Below are 9068 nucleotides of genomic sequence, written 5' to 3' on the forward strand. Positions count from 1 at the left end.
TGTTTGTAAGTGACATTCCCACACAAATTGCAGTTGGTCTTTGTTTTTTATATTTTTGTGTTTTGTTTACTGATTTTGCTTTTTGTTTTGGAATTTTCAGCCCCCCCCCATTAGGGAGAAATGAAGCAGTGACTGGGGGGGGCAACCTGGGGGCAGTTAGGATTAGCTTTGCACAGAATGTCTATTTGTTCTCTTGATACTCATGGAAACTAAGTCTGAAGGCCATTTAAGGCGAGATTAGGGGGGGGGAAATACATTTGCTATTATAGATCTATAGGGAATCAAATGTCGCTAAGGTGGGCCCTGACCAATCATCTTACACAGGCACCTAAAGGGTGTTTCACCATTAAATTCCCTGTTTTGCAACTAAGGGCATTTAGCTCAAGGAAGCCTGCAGGTGATGTCATAGTGGGTTCCCATGGCAACACTGAGGTCTTTAGACCCCCCATGTGGTCAACTCTTATTGCAAAACCTTTGCAACTAAGTCATTGAACTCCAAGGAGGATGATGTCACAATGGGTTTCCATGGCAACACTGATGTCACAATACCAGCCGTGTGTGCGTAACTGTTACAACTTGGGGAAACACTTCAGATTGCTTTTTAGAGCAGAAGAGGTAAGTTGTCCCTGCTATGGGCTCCTCCCTGTTCCAATTCTAATTTGTTTTAATTAACTAGAAAAGATACTTTTTACTCTAAATACTTAGGCCGCTCCTATGAATTAGATTTCAGTATGAAACGTTGCGCTCTACATTGCCCCATATCTAAGCATTTATTTCCATTAAACAAACAGGGATATGTATAAATATATGGGGAACCTAATGCCCCACAGACTGACCCCCAATAATCACTGCCGGGGTTTTTCTCACATTATTCGCTGTGTTTTTACTTACTAATTGCTGTGTTTCTCTTTCCTTCCATATAACAACAGTTTTGACCGTCTGCAACAATGGCATCAAGACTCTGCGACAGTTTCCTTGACTGTGTCCTTGACTGCGTGCGGGGTCTCTGCACGCGTCTCGGCTACAGCAAGAAGGTGAGATAACAGATTTACACCCGTCTCTGCACTCTCAGCTTTTAGCAGCTTTTATTCTTTTCTACTTCTACAATGTTTAATGTGTATATGAGCCGGAATGAGCTTCCCAGGATCCTTTATGGCCAAGAATACGCACTATGGGGCCGATTCACTAAAGTGCGATAAAACGTGCGCTATTTATAGCGTGCGTTAAAATTTTTATCGAGTCTTAATTTTCGCGACTTTTCGCACGATTCACTATAAGCATACTTGCGCTATTTTACGCGCGATATTGCATGCGTTATTTAACTCGCGATGACTATTTTCAAGCGGTATTTGGCAGTACATGCGCTAAATAACGCACGTGAATAGTCGCCGCATATGAATAGTAGCTTATAAATAGTGTATATAAATAGTAGCCACTAGTGATGAGCGAATGTGTTCTGGTTCTCTTTGGTGAAAAATTAGCAAATCTTTCGAAAGATCCACGAAACGGCAAAAATGTTGTGCGGGCAAAAAAATTGTTGCCCCCGACTATTATTTTTTGACGCCTGTGTCAATTTTTGGACGTGCGGTGAATTTTTGTGTGGCAAATTTTTTTCATGCGTTTTGCTATTGGCAGATTGTTTTGCGAAACGCATGACAAAATTTGCAGCGGAAAAATTCGCCACGCGTCCGAAAATTCGCTGCGAATCCATGCCTGGCGAAACATTTCATCACTTGTAGCCGCATATAAATAGTCGTGCGAATGAACGCACGCCATGTTAGCCATACACGCCAATACTTTCGGAAAATTACTGTATTAAAGATGACCATTTCGCTGCAAACTGGCGGCTGCGTCACTCTGGGGGAAACACAGACTTCAATAAATAACACTGCAAAGTCCATATTTTATTGCCAAAAGCTCATTTACTGTACTTTTCTATAATTATCGCCTGCCTGAAGTAGGTGTTAATTTTCGCATAGCCTAATGCAATATTTTGCGCGCCTGTTTGTGAATCATGCGTTAGTATTGTTTTTAGCGCGAAAATTAACGCATGTAAGTAATGTGGCGACTTAACGCACGCGATAATACTATGGTGAATCGTGCGCTTTTTTTTGCGTCTTTTTCAACGCAAAAAAGCGTGCGATAAATTTTAGCGCACTTTAGTGAATCAGGACCTATGTGCGCCGTTCTCTTTAACCCTTCCGTTACCTTAATTGCATATGGAAATTGGGATTCAGCTTCAGTTCGGTATTCGCCCGAAGCTTTTAAAAAGGATTCGGTGCCTCCCTAATATAAATCCCAGAAGCCTCCCTGGGTCCCTGAACTGTTATTCTTCAATCCATACTGTGCGGCATCAGTCCAACCCTTTCTTTTTCTCTTCCCTTCGTATTTATCTAGTGAGATGTAGAGATAAACGTGTAACAGTTGCAGCCGCCTCATACTTGGTGGCACCGTTTGCTTTATTTGTATAAAGAACTAACGGGTTTTTTTTCTCCTTTTTAGACTGAAAAATGCCCTAAATGGGAAGCAGTCCTCTACGTAAGTAGGAAACAACAGATATAAATGTTTGTGAGTAAATGAGCTGCTGGATCAGGGTGTGTGTGTAGGTTACTGAGCGGTTCCGGGGGGGCTGCAGGCATTGCATCAGTAGTTACTGAGGGGCTTATTATTAGTTTATCATCAGTAATAGATGATAAGGCGCGGCGGGTGAGGGATCTACGGCGACTTAGCGATGCGTATGCCTTTCCCAGTGTGGGAGTGCGACAGATAAAATCATTTGTATCATTGTCCTTTGTGTCAGTCTGTATGTTAAATGGCCATTCCAAGTTTTCCAAAACTAATAATGTCCTTTTTGTTTGTTTTTTAGGTCGTTGAGGATGAATCAATAACTTTCATCCCTACGAGGATAATTAATTAGGTTTAGGTTAATAGGTTAGGTTAGGAAATAAAAAAAAAAAAAAAAAATACCAAAAAAAAAAAAAAAAAAAATAGGTTAGGAAATTAGAAAAAAAAAAAAGAAAAAAAAGGGTTAGGTTAGGAATTAGAAAAAAAAAAAAAAGGGTAGGTTAGGAATTAGAAAAAAAAAAAAAAGGTTAGGAAATTAGAAAAAATATTTTTATAAAAAAAACAAAAAAACGACAAAAATAGGTTAGGAAATTAGAAAAAAAATATTTTTATAAAAAAAACAAAAAAAAAAAAAAAAATAGGTTAGGAAATTAGAAAAAAATTTTTTTATAGAAAAAAAAAACAAAAAAAATAGGTTAGGAAATTAGAAAAAAAATATTTTTATAAAAACAAAAAAAAAAACAAAAAAAAAGAGGTTAGGAAATTAGAAAATAAATATTTTTATTAAAAAATATATAGGTTAGGTTAGGAAGTTAAAAAATAAAATAAAAAAATCAAGAGGCTCAGCGGAGACAAGAACCAAGACAAAAGAAGAACCAAGAAATTGAGAGGCCCCGCTGACAGAAGACAACAAAACAACAAAAAAATAGGTTAGGAAATTAGAAAAAAAATATTTTTATTAAAAAAAACAAAAAAAAATAGGTTAGGAAATTAGAAAAAAAAAAAATAGGTTAGGAAATTAGAAAAAAAATATTTTTATAAAAAAAAACAAAAAAACAAAAAATAGGTAAGGAAATTAGAAAAAAAAAATAGGTTAGGAAATTAGAAAAAAAATGTTTTTATAAAAAAAAAAAAAAAAATAGGTTAGGAAATTAGTAAAAACAAAAAAAAATAGATTAGGAAATTAGAAAAAAATATTTTATAAATAAAAAACAAAAAACAAAAAAAAAATAGGTTAGGAATTTAGAAAAAAAATAGGTTAGGAAATTAGAAAAAAATATTTTTATAAAAAAAAACAAAAAAAACAAAAAAATAGGTAAGGAAATTAGAAAAAAAAATAGGTTAGGAAATTAGAAAAAAAAATGTTTTATAAAAAAAAAAAAAAAAAAAATAGGTAGGAAATTAGAAAAAAAATATTTTTATAAAAAAAAAACCAAAAAAATTGTTAGAAATTAGAAAAAAAAAAAAATTGTTAGGAAATTAGAAAAAAAAAAAAAATAGTTTAGGAAATTAGAAAATAAAATAAAAAAATCAAGAGGCTCAGCGGAGACAAGAACCAAGACAAAAGAAGAACCAAGAAGTTGAGAGGCTCAGCGGGGCCCCTGCTGTGTGGGTTGGTGTGGGAGGCTCAGCAGGGGCCCCGCTGACAGAAGACAACAAAACAATAAAAACAACAAATAACAAACATCCATGTGTGTGTGTGTGAGTCTCTCAGGCTGAATCCCATCTCACAAATAGCAATAGCATTTTACTCCCGTATATACTCCTGTATAACAACACTTTTCACCCCCCTCGGCTTCTACTCTAGTCCCTCCAGAGCCCCCTCTAGCTGCCCCATTCCCGCTCCTGCTGCCCCCGCCAACCCGGACCCCTCAGGTACCTGCGGCTGTTAGTGCGCTCTTCTGCGCCCGCACTAGCTCCTCCCTCGCGCCGCGCTCTGCCGCACAAGTCACGCGCCCCTGCATGTCAAGTAAAGCTGAGGGGGGAACAGAGCGGGGCTACATGATACAATACTAAAAAGCCTTGTGTGGGAAAGTGCTTTATGATACATTCATATCACCAAAAGTGGATGGGGTAGGCCATACCCCCCAACTGTCCCGCTTTCCACGGAACTGTCCCGGTTTTAATAGCGCATGTACCACATTTCCATAATAGATCTGTCTATGGGGCAATTGGGGCACTGTCTATGGGGTCAATTGGGGGAACTTTCAATTGGGGGTACTGTTTATGTGGGCACTTTCTATAGGGGTACTGACTATGGGGCAATTGGGGGCACTGTGTATGGGGGCACTGTGTATGGGGGGCACTGTGTATGGGGGTACTGTGTATGGGGGTATTGTCTATGGGGGCAATTGGGGGCACTGTGTATGGGGGGCACTGTGTATGGGGCACTGTGTATGGGGGTACTGTGTATGGGGGGTATTGTCTATGGGGGCAATTGGGGGCACTGTATGGGGGGGTTGGGTCTATAGGGGCACTGTGTATGGGGGGTACTGTCTATGGGGGCAATTGGGGGCACTGTAAATGGGGGGGCAAAACTGGTACATAGTTATAACTGACTGCCTTCTCTCTATATTTGTATTTTATACGTAGGAGTTGCTATATTGTACAGTATGAGGGTATAGCACATTAGTGTCTGATCCCACCATTTCAACTATATAAAAGGAGTATTTTTAAAAAATAAATAAATAAATGGGGTGTGGTAATTGGGGCGGGGCCACAACGGTGGGCGTGGTCAAAAAATTGTCCGTCTTCATTTTTCAAACGTTGGGAGGTATGGGGTAGGCATAAATACAACTCACGGGGCCCGGCAGCGGCTAAAATATGTCGGGGGGGGGGGTCGAGAGAGAAACTGTATTTGCAGGGGGTAGAACTGCTGAAGCGCTATGGGAGTGTCAGTACAGAAATGCAATACATTTCAGCAAACAGAGTTTATCGCTTTGAATGAAGTCACTTAATGATAAAGGGGGATTCTTACATATAAAAGCTGACCCCATGCAGTGCTGGAGGCATGCTGAGCTTTCCCTGATTTCCAACAGCCCCCCCCCCCTCCCCAGCCTTTATATTTCAATGGGAAATGGCGGCTCTGCAGTCTCGGCACGTTTCCACCCTACACCCTCCCCAGAACATTCTCGGCCCAAAAGCACCGGCTCTGTCCTAAACTTACATTCAAAATCTGGGCTTTTGCAGAAAGGACTTTTGAATCTAGCGATGCGGCCCCCCTGGACCCCCTCAGGCGCTGTAAAGGTAAGTGCCGGGGGGGCATCGGAGGGGCCGCCTTGGGGGGCACATACTACACATGGGGGGGGCCCGGCGGGGATCAGGTCTGGGCCAGCAGGACCCACCAGGTTTATTCCCAGACCCCGGACAGACTCGGTGTGGCACATACATTCTGTGTGACATTAGTGCCCATAAAATGCCCCGAGGCCGCCCCTGTGGGTGTCCCCCTCTGCGCATGCATGAACGCGCCCCCCAGTGCGCATGTGTGAACGCGCTTTTTGAAACTCCCATAGGGAGCAGTGGGGAGAGGTCCCGACTGCTCCGTATGGGAGCAAAATTTTAACATTTTCTTGCGGCGGGGCGGCATGCCGCCCCTAAACTTCTGCCGCCCTAGGCCCGGGCCTTTGTGGCCTTTCCACAACTCCGGGCCTGCATACAAATAGTATTTACACTATGCAACTGTCATATAGAGTGAATAGTGCATTGCACAAACCCCTACGCACCAACTCACCCACTAGTGTTATTCAAAAGCAAATCCCAATGTGCTACTGAGTAATAATAACTACAATTGGCACAAGGGAACCCTGTGGGGCGGGTTGGTGACATGATGTGGGTGGGGCTATGACGTGACGATGTGTGATTGGCTGATCCCCTATGCCCTAGGGGAAATAACTAGGGTTGCCACCTGTTTGGTTCTGACCCAGACAGCCCGGTTTCAGTAGGGCTGTTCCATTCAGAACTGCCTGCCCAGTTTCCCAGTTTGGTAAATAGGGCAGAATTCTCCCAGATTGATCCCCATGCCCTAGCCCCGCCCCCGCGATGTCAGTGGCCCAAACCCTGACACCAACTGGTGACAAAGACCCTGCCGCCCCCCCGGCCCAGGAGCGAAGCCCCCCAAGGTGAACTTTCCCTTCTGTCAACCCGTCCGATGTCGCTGCACACCCTGGGCATGTAGCAGGGCCCCAAGGGCCTGGGGCTACCGGGATTTCCCACAGTGGCCGGCGGGCCAGTCCGAACCTGTTCCCAATTAACTATTGGTTTCCCAGTAAGGGGTTCTTATGTCATTTGTTCCATTCCCAAGCCATTAAGCAATATATATATATTTCTATATATTTTGTATTTGTTTGCTGCAGTCAAGTCTGGACATTCCAAAAGGCCCTGTCATAAAAAAGTACCCAGAGGCCCAAACAGCCCCCCCAGCCCAATAAATAGTGACTGTCTGTGGCACCTTACAGCCCCCCGGGCATTCCCAGTACCGAGAGGCACAAACAGCCCCCCCCCCAGCCCAATAAATAGTGACTGTCTGTGGCACCTTACAGCCCCCCGGGCATTCCCAGTACCCAGAGGCACAAACAGCCCCCCCCCCAGCCCAATAAATAGTGACTGTCTGTGGCACCTTACAGCCCCCTGGCATTCCCAGTACCCAGAGGCACAAACAGCCCCCCCAGCTCAATAAATAGTGACTGTCTGTGGCACCTTAGAGCCCCCCTGGCATTCCCAGTACCCAGAGGCACAAACAGCCCCCCCCAGCCCAATAAATAGTGACTGTCTGTGGCACCTTGTAGCCAGTTATACCAGTGGGCCCTTTCCCTTTGCAGCCAATCTCCCCGATGTACATAACCTGCAGCCGCTCCCCTGACATGGAAGTCTGTTCCTTATGTTACATAAAATCATTATTGTAAAGAAATACAAAAAATGTTTATCTATAAAAGTGCATTATACTACAGAATATTCTCACATTTTTCCTTTCCGTGTATAACAGCTTGCAGCAATGTTAGAAAGCACAGGCTGGGATTCACTCTCTGGGGTACACGGAATAATGTTGGGGAACCTGGTTCCATTCCAAGCTAATGGCTGTTTATGGTTGGTGGGAAACCGGATTCAGCAAAGGCCGGACCTTCACAAACTGATGGTATAATGCTCGGGTATAATGGTATAATGCTCGGGTATATTGGTATAATGCTCGGGTATAATGGTATAATGCTCGGGTATAATGGTATAATGCTCGGGTATAATGGTATAATGCTCGGGTATATTGGTATAATGCTCGGGTATAATGGTATAATGCTCGGGTATATTGGTATAATGCTCAGGTATAATGGTATAATGCTCGGGTATAATGGTATAATGCTCGGGTATATTGGTATAATACTCGGGTATATTGGTATAATGCTCAGGTATATTGGTATAATGCTCGGGTATAATGGTATAATGCTCGGGTATAATGGTATAATGCTCGGGTATATTGGTATAATGCTCGGGTATATTGGTATAATGCTCAGGTATATTGGTATAATGCTCAGGTATATTGGTATAATGCTCGGATATAATGTTATAATGCTCGGGTATATTGGTATAATGCTCGGGTATATTGGTATAATTCTCAGGTATATTGTTATAATGCTCGGGTATAATGGTATAATGCTCGGGTATATTGGTATAATTCTCAGGTATATTGTTATAATGCTCGGGTATATTGGTATAATGCTCGGGTATAATGGTATAATGCTCGGTATAATGGTATAATGCTCGGGTATAATGGTATAATGCTCGGGTTTAATAGTATAATGCTCGGGTATCATGGTATAATGCTCAGGTATCATGGTATAATGCTCGGGTATAATGGTATAATGCTCGGGTATAATGCTCGGGTATAATGGTATAATGCTCGGGTATAATGCTCGGGTATAATGGTATAATGCTCGGGTATAATGCTCGGGTATAATGGTATAATGCTCGGGTAAAATGGTATAATGCTCGGGTATAATGGTATAATGCTCGGGTAAAATGGTATAATGCTCGGGTATAATGGTATCATGTTCGGGTATAATGGTATAATGCTCGGGTATAATGGTACAATGTTTGGGTATAATGCTGGATTATATTGGTATAATGCTCGGGTATAACGGTATAATGCTCGGGTATAATGGTATAATGCCCGGGTATAATGGTACAACGTTCGGGTATAATGGTATAATGCTCGGGTATAATGGTATCATGTTCGGGTATAATGCTGGAGTATTTTGGTATAATGCTCAGGTATAATGGTATAATGCTCGGGAAAATGGTATAATGCTCGAGTATAATGGTATAATGCTCGGGTATATTGGTATAATGCTATGGTATAATGGTATAATGCTCGGTTATAATTGTATAATGTTCGGATATAATGCTGGAGTATATTGGTATAATGCTCGGGTATATTGGTATAATGCTCAGGTATAATGGTATAATGCTCGGGTATAATGGTATAATGCTCGGGTATATTGGTATAATGCTCGGGT

The 9068-nt window shown here is 42.0% G+C and overlaps 1 long non-coding RNA gene across 1 annotated transcript; it reads left to right on the plus strand.

The window, feature by feature from the left end:
* Positions 1-291: 291 nt before the first annotated feature.
* Positions 292-2945, plus strand: LOC116411116. Its single transcript, XR_004222869.1, has 3 exons — positions 292-1034; positions 2503-2538; positions 2867-2945. It is a non-coding gene; the product is annotated as an uncharacterized LOC116411116 (long non-coding RNA).
* The last annotated feature ends 6123 nt before the right edge of the window (positions 2946-9068 follow it).

This window comes from Xenopus tropicalis, chromosome 5 (genome assembly GCF_000004195.4).
Source record: "Xenopus tropicalis strain Nigerian chromosome 5, UCB_Xtro_10.0, whole genome shotgun sequence".
Classification (NCBI taxonomy): Eukaryota; Metazoa; Chordata; class Amphibia; order Anura; family Pipidae; genus Xenopus; species Xenopus tropicalis.